The sequence below is a fragment of the Phascolarctos cinereus genome, unplaced genomic scaffold (genome assembly GCF_003287225.1).
Source record: "Phascolarctos cinereus isolate Bilbo 61053 unplaced genomic scaffold, phaCin_HiC Scaffold_9;HRSCAF=440, whole genome shotgun sequence".
NCBI classification, from domain to species: Eukaryota; Metazoa; Chordata; class Mammalia; order Diprotodontia; family Phascolarctidae; genus Phascolarctos; species Phascolarctos cinereus.
Genome location: NW_027556402.1, coordinates 17896695 through 17907113, shown reverse-complemented (window position 1 = coordinate 17907113; position 10419 = coordinate 17896695). Strand labels below are relative to the sequence as shown.

At 39.4% G+C, this 10419-nt stretch overlaps 1 protein-coding gene across 1 annotated transcript in view; it reads left to right on the top strand.

Annotated features, from left to right (window-relative positions):
- Positions 1-4068: 4068 nt before the first annotated feature.
- The window catches only part of RASSF6 (Ras association domain family member 6), a 66172-nt gene continuing 59821 nt past the window's right edge, over positions 4069-10419 (top strand). The window contains exon 1 of the mRNA XM_020988485.2: positions 4069-4153. The gene's annotated coding sequence lies outside the window, so the exon portion shown is untranslated. The remainder of the gene's footprint in view (positions 4154-10419) is intronic.

Below are 10419 nucleotides of genomic sequence, written 5' to 3'. Positions count from 1 at the left end.
TCTGCTCTCAAGGAACTCAGTCTAATTGAAGGACATACCATGCAAAGAACTATGGACAAACAAGCTGCATCCAGGATAAATTAGAAATAATCAACAGAGGGAAAGCACTATTGTTAAGAGGGATTGGGAAAGCCTTCCCATCAAAGGTGGGATTTTAGCTAGGACTTGAAGGAAACCAGGAGGTAAAGATGAGGAGAAAAGAATGGGAAACTGCCAGTGAAAATGCCCAGAGTTGGGGGATGGAGTGTCTTGTGAAAGAAATAGCAAGAAATAGGAAAGAAGGAGAATAGGAAGGAAGGAAGGGAGGGAGGGAGGGAGGGAGGGAGGAAGGGAGGAAGGGAGGAAGGAAAAAAATAAGGAAGGAAAGAACAGAGGAAAGGAGGATAAGAGAAGGATGGAAGAAAGGGAGGGAGGAAAGGAAGGAAAGAGGAAAAGAGGGAGAGAGGAAGGAAGAAAAAGAGGAGAGAATCAAGAAAAGAAGGAAGAGAAGGAGGAAAGGAAGAAGAAAGGAAGGGACAGAGAAAAGGAAGAAAGGAGAAGGGATGGAGCAAGGAGGATAAGGGAAGGAAAGGATACAAGAATTGATTCAGCATGTACTATGTATCAGGTATTGTGGAAAGTACTTGACACACATTATGTCATTTGAACCTCACAACACATCTGGGAGGTTGGTGCTATTATCATTCTTATTTTATACTTGAGGAAACTGAGGCAGAGTTAAGTGACTTGCCCAGGGTCACAGAGTTAGTAAACATCTGATGATAGAGTTTATATTTGATCCTGGAACTAATAAGTAGCCTATAGAATTTATTGAATGGGGGACGGGTGACCTCCATCATTATCAGCACCAGTACTGATCCTATCAATAGTTTTTTGAGAATATTTTAGATGAGAAACTTTCTACTTGTCTCTCATTTATTTGATGGAGGGGAGGAATCTTTAAATCTCTTTCTTCATGGGAAGTAAACAATGTGTTAAATAACTGTCCCTTTATCTCAAGAGTCCATCAGAACTCAATGTTCTAGTCTAAAATAGACTTTTGGATATTCTCCAGAGGGAAAATTTGGCCATTTAGTATTAAGGAAAAGTGAAGCACTTTGAGGTCAAAAAATTTCTCTGCTTATGACAATTTCACAGTTATGTTTTAAATGTCCCTCACATTGCCCCTCCCATGAATGCCTGGCTTCCTCTGTGTAGCAACTTCCAGATTTGACTTTTGACTCTACATTCCACTGTCCTGTTTAAGGTTTCTCATTTCCCTTTTCAGTTTCACCAGCATACATGCCTAAAATAACCCAAAATAATAATCTAGGAGATGAAATTAATTGGCAATAATGGCTGAGTCACTAGGGCTAGTTAAGTTAATGTTTGTCAACTTTCTATTATCTATTATTTCAACCCTCTTGTGGGAGGAACTGTCAGCTGTCAATTTCCCAGTTTGTGCTACCTGGATTATGCTGATGACAGACCACCTTTATTTCCCTTTCCCTTTCTGCTCCCTCCTTTTGGTCATTTCTTGTAAATGTACAGACAAGATATAGCCAGGACAAATCAGAAATAAACATTACATTTTAGAAGGTTCCCTCTCTTTCTTTACTCAGGAAATCTGTGATCATATTGAAACAAAGTTTGCTTGTTACCTCTCCAAATAAGAGAGACTCTCTCACTTTTAGGACTCCATGATGGACCTGAGATCCGAGTTCATTCTTTTTCTTTTGTTTGTTCATAAGTCTGCTGTTAGGGGCAGTCTTGCTATCACTGTCATTGACTCCAAGTCATTGCCAGTTAATCCCTATTGGGAAGGACTGTCAAATCATGGAATCTGAATGGGAAGACACAAGTAGCCAAAGCCATGTTTCTGTGCAGTAAGCTAAGGAAAGCCACCTGGAAACTAGATGATCAGAAGACATGTTCCAAGGATATCTGAAGAAGTATATTTCAAAGGAGTATTGCCTAACTCCTGATAATGGAGAAATGATAACAGTAGACTACAGAAGATGAAGGATCTGGCTTGAACAAAGATGTCTTGGTGATTTAGAGTCTGCAAATATTGCATTCAAAGGTCAGGCCTATCCAGGCCAAAGGAAACTGTGAGTAGTATATCAAACTTTTCGATTATATTCACCTGTGTATGAATTATACCACGGTCATAGCAGCCATACCTAGGTTTCTAAGGCTTCTGTTCAATAGGATATGATTCACTGAGTTCATCAGAATATTTCAGATTTAAGTCATCACTATAAATAATGAAACTGCTATGTCTAGGACCCCACAACCAGATAAGCAGGTAGGTAAAGCTGTGTTTAGAAAACTGAACCTAGGGGCAGCTAGATGGCACAGTGGATAGAGCACCGGCCCTGGATTCAGGAGGACCTGAGTTCAAATCTGGCCTCAGACACATCACACTTACTAGCTGTGTGACCCTGGGCAAGTCACTGAACCCCATTGCCTAACCAAAAAAAAAAGAAAAAAAAGAAAACTGAACCTAGAGTCAAGGATATCTGAGTCAAACCTAGCTGTGTGACCTAGGCAAGTCACTTAACTTCTTTCTGCCTTAGCTTCCACATCTGTAAAATGAGGACAACAATAGCACCCACCTCAGGGAGCTACCTGTTAGCATAAAATGAGATATCTGAAAAGGACATTGTAGACCTTAAAGTGTTATATAAATTCTGCCTTATATAAAAATAGACAGGCATAGTTTGGTTGAATGTTCCTTTCTCTACTAGTTATTCTGTGATCACAGTGAAAAGAATATTGAATTTAGAGTTGAGAGGCCTAAGTTCAAATTCTGATTCTGAAGCTTACTAGTTATGTGAAGTATAGCTATTTGACCACAATGCTCCTCAGTTTTTTCATTTTTAAAATATGTATAACAATACTTGTTTCATTCGCCTCTGAGGGTTGTTGTGGGGTTTTGTCGATGTTAAGACTTATATAAGTGTAAGCTATAATCATTATTATTACACAAAGCTAAAGTCTCAACCATTCTTTTCCTGTGACATGTGAACCCCACAGGCACCAAGACACAACTTTGGCTGACCAGTCAAGTGAAGAAATCGAACTCTTTGCGAGAGTGTCAAGACTACTTTTGTAAAATAGCCTATGGTAGAAAAAATCTTATCTACCCTGCTTTACGGAGGAAACTGCTAACACGATGAGATTCACATTTACTGCAAAGAAGGGTGGGGGAAAGGATGAAGTTTTGACACCAGGAGTTCCTCATCTCTTCAGTCAGCCAATTTATTACACAGTCTACTATGTGGCAGACATTGTGATAAGCACTGGAAAATTAAATGGCAGGTCTAGAAAAAAAATTAATACCCTACTGAATAGCACTTGCTATCTCCGAATCTCAAAGCTTCTCTGATGCTCCTTTTGTAGTTAGATTAATCGTGGCGGTAAATGATACCTGTTTCTCTCAGCTGAATCACATGCTGTGCCCTTTTTCTTCCTCCCTCTTCTAACATCTGCTGGGCAGCAGAAAGGGGTTCAAACCAAGCTCATTCAAATGTGGGGAGAAATAAAAGGTATCGTGAAGAATTAGTTTCAGCCCCAATCATTGTCACTTATTAATAAATGTTAGAGTGGAAAGGGCACCAGGCTTGCAATCAGAAAACCTGCTTTTGAATTCCATGCCCTCCAGGCTGTGTGACTATAAGGAAATCACTTCACCTCTGAGTCTGTTTCAAGAAATGCGAAATAAAGCCAAGAACGCTGGCACTGCCCATGCCACAGGATTATCGAAAGGAGATCTTCAAACGTTACATCAGTGTGGGCTCCTGCTGCTCACAGAGGGCATGTATGGAGCCCAGAGAGAATCCAGTTAAGAGAGGAGAATCGGCTCACAGGCAGGCTCTAAAGCGTTAACCGGAGAGTCAATTTACCTCTTCTACAGGTGTGTGGTTGGGAGTGTTCCTATCAGCTGCTCCTCTCGAGGAAAATAAACACTCCCAACATGCACTGAGCCACGGGGAGTGTCTCAGGTTTCCAACACGCCCCAGCTTGTTAAGAGTTAGAGTAATAATTAACAGCTTCTTGGACTTTATAAGGCTGTGGAGGGACATCTGTCAGGAAGAGAGCTCCCTGCCATGCTCGAGGGAAAACCAGACAAAACCTCTCTTTTCCTCCGTGGTTCTGACCTCCCTCCCAGGTAAGTCAACTTTTTACAGTGAGTGGGCATCCCGTACCTGTGGCTAAGATGATTCATTGCTTCTCTGGATGACTTTGTTCCACCAACTGTAGGAAGGGGGAAGGTCAGTGGTAGAATGTAAGGAATGAGAGAAAGGGAAGGGAGGAGCCTGGTCCCCTGGAGTCAATCCCTTCAGGTCTAGGGATCAGGGATCAGAGCTGGGGGCATGGGCTCTGACATCATCCCGGCTGCACCTGTCCTCGGAATAAAGAAATCCAGAAGCCCACGTGGGTCAGACCCACCTCGGACTGAACATCCTCTTCCCTCCATTCTTTTCATTCTTTTTTTCCAGGTTTAAAGCAACCATTCTCCGGATGTCTCCTTGAGCCTTAAAAGATCCCCTCCCTATTAAATTCATAAAAGTATTTTAAATCTAAACATTGTAAATATCTCATTCGCACATGATAACAATACTAATAATTAGCATTTATATAACCAGCCTCTAAGGCTTTAAAACTATTATCTCATTTGATCTTAATAACAACCATTCGAGGTGGGTACTATTAGCTCCATTTCAGAGCTGAAGAAACTGAGGCAAAGAGAAGTGTCTTCCCCAAAGTTACACAGCTCCTAGTGTCTAAGGGAAGATTTGAACTTAGATCTTCCTGACTCCAGGTCCAGGGATCTTATATGCTACCTAGCTATCTAGTACTATGCTCCCAATGCCTCTTTCTCTGAATATTGGAATGGTTAAACTATATTTATATAATATTTGAGAAACAATTGAAGGGTAGTGGACCTGGTCCTGGACTTGGAATCAAAAGAACTGAGTTCTGGTAAGTGACTTCTGGTAAGTGACTGAATCTAGAGCCTCAGTTTTATCACCTATAAAAGGGAGTGATAATAATTTCACTGCCCACCCCCTCAGGGCTGACATAAGAAACAGTAGGTAAATTAGAAAATGCTTTACATGTGGGAATTCTTACTTTATTGCATTTTAGAATTGGTTTTTTTTGTTAGTTTGCTTTAAACATTCTTTCTTACAAAGTGGGACAAGAAGGAAAAACCCTAGAGACAGATGAGACTGAGAAACTGCAATAATTATCAGTCCTAGGTTTAAAAATCCAGCTCTCCTACACATATAATCCAAAGTAACAGATTGATTTTATATTGCTTTGCTTTAAACACAATTTAAATACTGGCTATGACCCTATGAGTAAAATATTCAATAATCGAATGCTGAGGCAATTACCTGGAGAGAAAAGTAATTAGTTTAAGTAAATGCAAGATAATTTGAGAAGGGAGAAAACAATAACAGAGAGGGGAGCTGGAAAGGCCTGGGATCAGGCCTGAGATGTGAAGAAATCTAAGAGGTCCAAGAGATGTGAAGAAATAGCATTTTGGGCCTGAGAAGGCACCTTCTGAGCAAAGGCACAGAGTTGGGGAATGGAAAACTGAGTTCAGGGAAAAAAAAGAATAGACTAGTTTAGCTGGAATTGAACTTTTATGAAGGAGATAATAGAAATAGGTCCAGAAAGATCAGCTAGATTGTGATGGACATTAGATACCAAATTGAAAAGTTTTATTTTATTCCTGGAGGCAATAGGGAGCCATTGCATGTTTTTGAGCAAGAGAGCGACATGATCAGAACTAATGCTTTAGGAAGATTATTTTGAGAGTTGAGTGGAGGATGGACTGGAGATGGGAGAAACTAGAAGCTGATGAGGATCTGGACTAGGGAAGAGTGAAAGATAGATGCAGGAAATGTGGAGGAAGAATAGTCAAGACAAGAGTTAAGTTGACTCCAAGGTCCTGAACCATTTGACTGCAAGATTAATGGTGCTATCAATAGAAATGATATAGTTTGAAAGAGATGAATTTGGAGGGAGTATAATAAGTTCCATTTGGAACAATAACAATTCTAATTAACAATAACAACATCTATATTATGATATATCCAGATCTGATATAATCATACAATGTTGAAATTCCAAATGTAAACTCATCAGTTTAGAGCTATCAGGAGTCGTAGAGGTCATAGGATCATAGACTTGGTTGTTGAAAAGGAGAAAACTGGGGCTTTGGGAGGTTAAGTAACTGGGTTGACATTACATGGACAGTAAGGAGGGAAAGCCATGATAGAAACTCAATTCCTCTGACCCCAAATTCAGCTTTATTCTTTTTACTACACCAAATTGTTCCCTGCTTGAGGACTATTTGGGCATAAATACCTCCAGTGGTCCTAATTCATTTATAGCTGCATCAGATGTTTAGAATTGAAATTAATCTTATGGGTCATCTAACCATTCATTTATTTTAAAGAGAAGGAAACTGAGGCCTGGAGAGGTATAGAGGCATTCCCAGGGTCACACAGTTGATTAACTATCAGAGGTGAAGCCATTTTTATCTAGAATTGCCAATCCAACCTTATTTCATTTCTTTTTGTGATAGGATTACGAGACTAGTAAACTGGGAAAATGTCAATATATCTCTTGATTTCCGCGAGACATTTGATAACTTTCTTGGGACTGGACAATGTGGAAAAGATGTGGGCTGGATGACAGTACGATTAGGTAACTCCATAGCTAGCTGAAAACCATAGTCAAGGAACATTGATTAATGAGTTCCGTCACCTTGGAAGTGATCTCTAGTAAAATGTTTCTGGACTCTGCCTTTGGCCCTGGCAGGCTCACCATTTTTCAGCAACTAATTGAATGAATTAAGTAATTCAAGGCAACAATCATTTATTAAGTACCTACTATGTACTGGGCACCATGCTAGGCACTGGGGATACAAATATAAAAATAGTAAATTCTCTTCCCTCAAGGAGCTTATATTCTATTGAAAGGGAAATAAGAGGGATTCAAGTAAATATAACACATTTACAAAATAAATGAAAAGAAAATTTTGGTAGGCTCCTTAATGAAAAAGGCCTCCTGTAGGAGAAGACACTTGAACTAAGAAGGACCAACATCCCAAACTTGGGGACAGCTTGTGCAAAAACACAGAAAAAGAATTTGGAATATCATGTACAGGGAACAAATTGAACAAAAGCATAAAGTACATGAGGGAGATTAATCTGGGATAAGTCTATAAGGATAGGTTGTAGCCAAACTATAAAAGGCTTTAAAAACCAACAAAGTAGTTTTACTTTATCCTATAGGCAAAGAGAAGCCATTGAAGGAGTTGCTATGATCAGTAATTGTAATTATAACTTTGAATGTGAATGGGATGAACTCACCCATGAAATGGAAATAGATAGCAGAATGAATTAAAAATCAGAATCCAACAAAATGTTTGCAAGAAACACTTTTAAGAATGACCTGTGCTTTAGGTGTATCATTATGTCAACTGTTTAGACTAGGATGGATTGTAGAGAGGCTAGAGATCAGGAGTCTAAGTAGGAAATTATTGTAATAGGTGGCACAGTATGTAGAGAGCTAGGTGTGGACACAGGAAGACTTATCTTCCTCAATTCAAATCTGGCCTCAGATACTTTTTAGCTGTGTGATCCTGGGCAAGTCACTTAACACTGTTTGCCTCAATTCCTCATCTATAAAATAATCTGAAGAAGGAAATAGCAAACCACTCTAGGATCTTTGCAAGAAAACCCCGAATGGGATCACAAAGAGTCAGACATGACTGAAAAACAATATAATAGTGCAGAGAAGAGGGGATGAGAGCCCATATTAGGATAATGACTATATGAACAAAGAGAAAGAATGATAGAAATATCTTGGAAATAGAATTGAAAGGACTTGTTAGCCATTTAGATATGTGAGAGATATAGGGAGAAAGAAGATGCAAGAATGAGTCCAAGGTTGAATATGTGATTGCCTGAATGGATGGTGTTCATTCAATAGAAAGAGGTATAGTGAGAAGAGGAATGGGTTTGGATGGAATAGAATGAGTTCTGCTTTGAACATGTTGAATGTGAGATACCTATGGCACTTTCAAGGAGAGATGAACAACTGGCCATTGCAGATGTGGTTCTGAAGTTCAGGGGCGAGATAAGGATTTGATTTGTAAATTTGGGAGTCATCTGCTTAAAAATGAAGATTAAACCCATGGAAGCTGATAATATCACCAAGAGAAAAGGTACAGAAAGAAGATAAAATAGCCCAGGACAGAGCCCTGGGCTATGCTCAGGCACCAGGAGAAGGACACAGATGAGGATCCATCAATGGAGACTAGGGAGTAAACAGAGATATAGGGAGAGAACCAGGAGAAGAGCAGTGTCGTGAAAACTGAGGGAAGAGGGAATATCTCAAAGATGGGGGTAGCCCACAGTGTCAAAGGCTGCAATGAGAATGAGAAACGAGTAAAGGTCATAAGATCTAGCAAATGAGAGATAATCAGTGACCTTGGAGAGAAAAGTTTCAAATGAGTGTTAGGATTGTAAACCCGATTATAAGGGGTTAAGAAGTGAAGAGGAAGAGAGGAAGTATATGAACAAGGAAAGAGGGCTTCTTCTAGGAGTTTGTGAGAGGACAGACAAAAAAATGATAATGAGGGGATATTGGGATCAAATAAAGAAAAATATGGCATGGTATCCAATTAGTAGATGGAAAGGTTAGTTAATATATTGCAGAATTGGGGTCCAAGAAAAGAGTTCAAGCATCTAGGATGGTGGGACAAATCTAAGATGAAACTTTAAGTGGAAGAGCCACTGGATGAGGGTGGCATGGAGAGGATTGTAACATTAAGGTGTGTAGGGGAAAAAAAAGTGGGGATTTCTCTTAACTACATTATTCATACAAATGAATAAATAAGTATGAAATGTGTCTGCCTAAAGAACCAATGTGATCTTAAGCAGCATGAATAGCACTTGAATATCAAGAACAAGGTAGATAAACTTTCACACCACATCTAAAATCATTCCTTCCATCCTGCGAAGTGGAATTTTTAAGTGCTAGAAGCCACATCAGCAAGTCATCTTTAAGCTGATGAGCCAGCCAGCCAGTAAGACTTTGCATTCACATCAACAAACTGGCACACATCTAGGGACAGTTGCCTAGGATGTTGAAATGCCTCACAATCATGTCACGTGACAGATAATTAGAAGAATGGGTCTATTTAACCTGGAAAAGAGACTAAAAGGAAATATTCAACTCAAGACAACTTGGTACAGCTGATTTGGCACTGGATGTAGAGTTAAGGACTCCAAGGGTTTAAATTCTGCCTCAAACACTTATAACTGTGTGACTCTGAACAAGTCACTTAACCTCTACCTGCCTCAATTTTTTCACCTATAAAATGGACAGAATCAAATGAGATAACATGCAAAGTATTTTTCAATCCTTTTTTTATTAATTTATTTTGATTTATGAACAATCACTTCCAAAAGCTTTTGGGTTTTAAAATTTTCTGCCCCTCCGTCCCTACCTCCTGATATAGGCTCTACATATGCATTCCTATTAAACATGTTTTCACATTAGTCATGTTGTATGGAAGCATTAGAACCAATAGAAGGAACCACAAAAAAGAGGAAACAAAAGAAAACAGAAGAAAAAAAAAGAGCAAATAGTATGCTTTGATCTGCAGTCCAACTCAATAGTTCTTTCTTTGGACCTGGATAGCATATTCTATCATGAGACTTTTGGAGAAGTCTTAGATCTTTGCATTGCTGAGAAGGGCCAAGTCTACCAAAGTTAGTCATCATACAACATGGCTGTTACTGTGTAGTATTCTTCAATCCTTAAAGCGCTACCTGAATGCTTGTTATGTAAAGAGTTTTCCATAAATCTTGCCTCTGGGCTATTCTGTATGCCAGCAAGGGTTGAACACAAATATTTACATAGATATTGGTTTGTTGAGCTCTACCTTGACTGACAAATAATTTGACCACCTGTAGTAGGAACAGTATCCAAAGGCCCTACCCTACATAGGCTAGGCTAAATACGTATAAACACTGGCCTTCATATTTAATTGGCTCCTAAGTCTAAGGTTCAGGTCATTGATGGAGCTTGTTGGTGGCCTACATGCAAAAGAATCAGGACACAAAAAGGCCACTTTGCATCTCTGTTAGGCTTCTGGTCAGTAGAAGACTTCAGACCTCACAAGAAACAGGAGCAGGGAAGCTGGCTCACCTGAATGAACCCTGCATGCTTGCTCGATATCCTTCCCCCACCATGGTGAAGAACAGCCTTTTTCATTGATCATCAGATGAAATAAGATAGCTGTTTCATTTCATTACAGTATCGAACCTAAGTTACAAGGCCAGCACGTATCGAGCCTAGCCTATTATTCCATAGAAACCCAAGAAATTAAGAATAATACAAAATAAC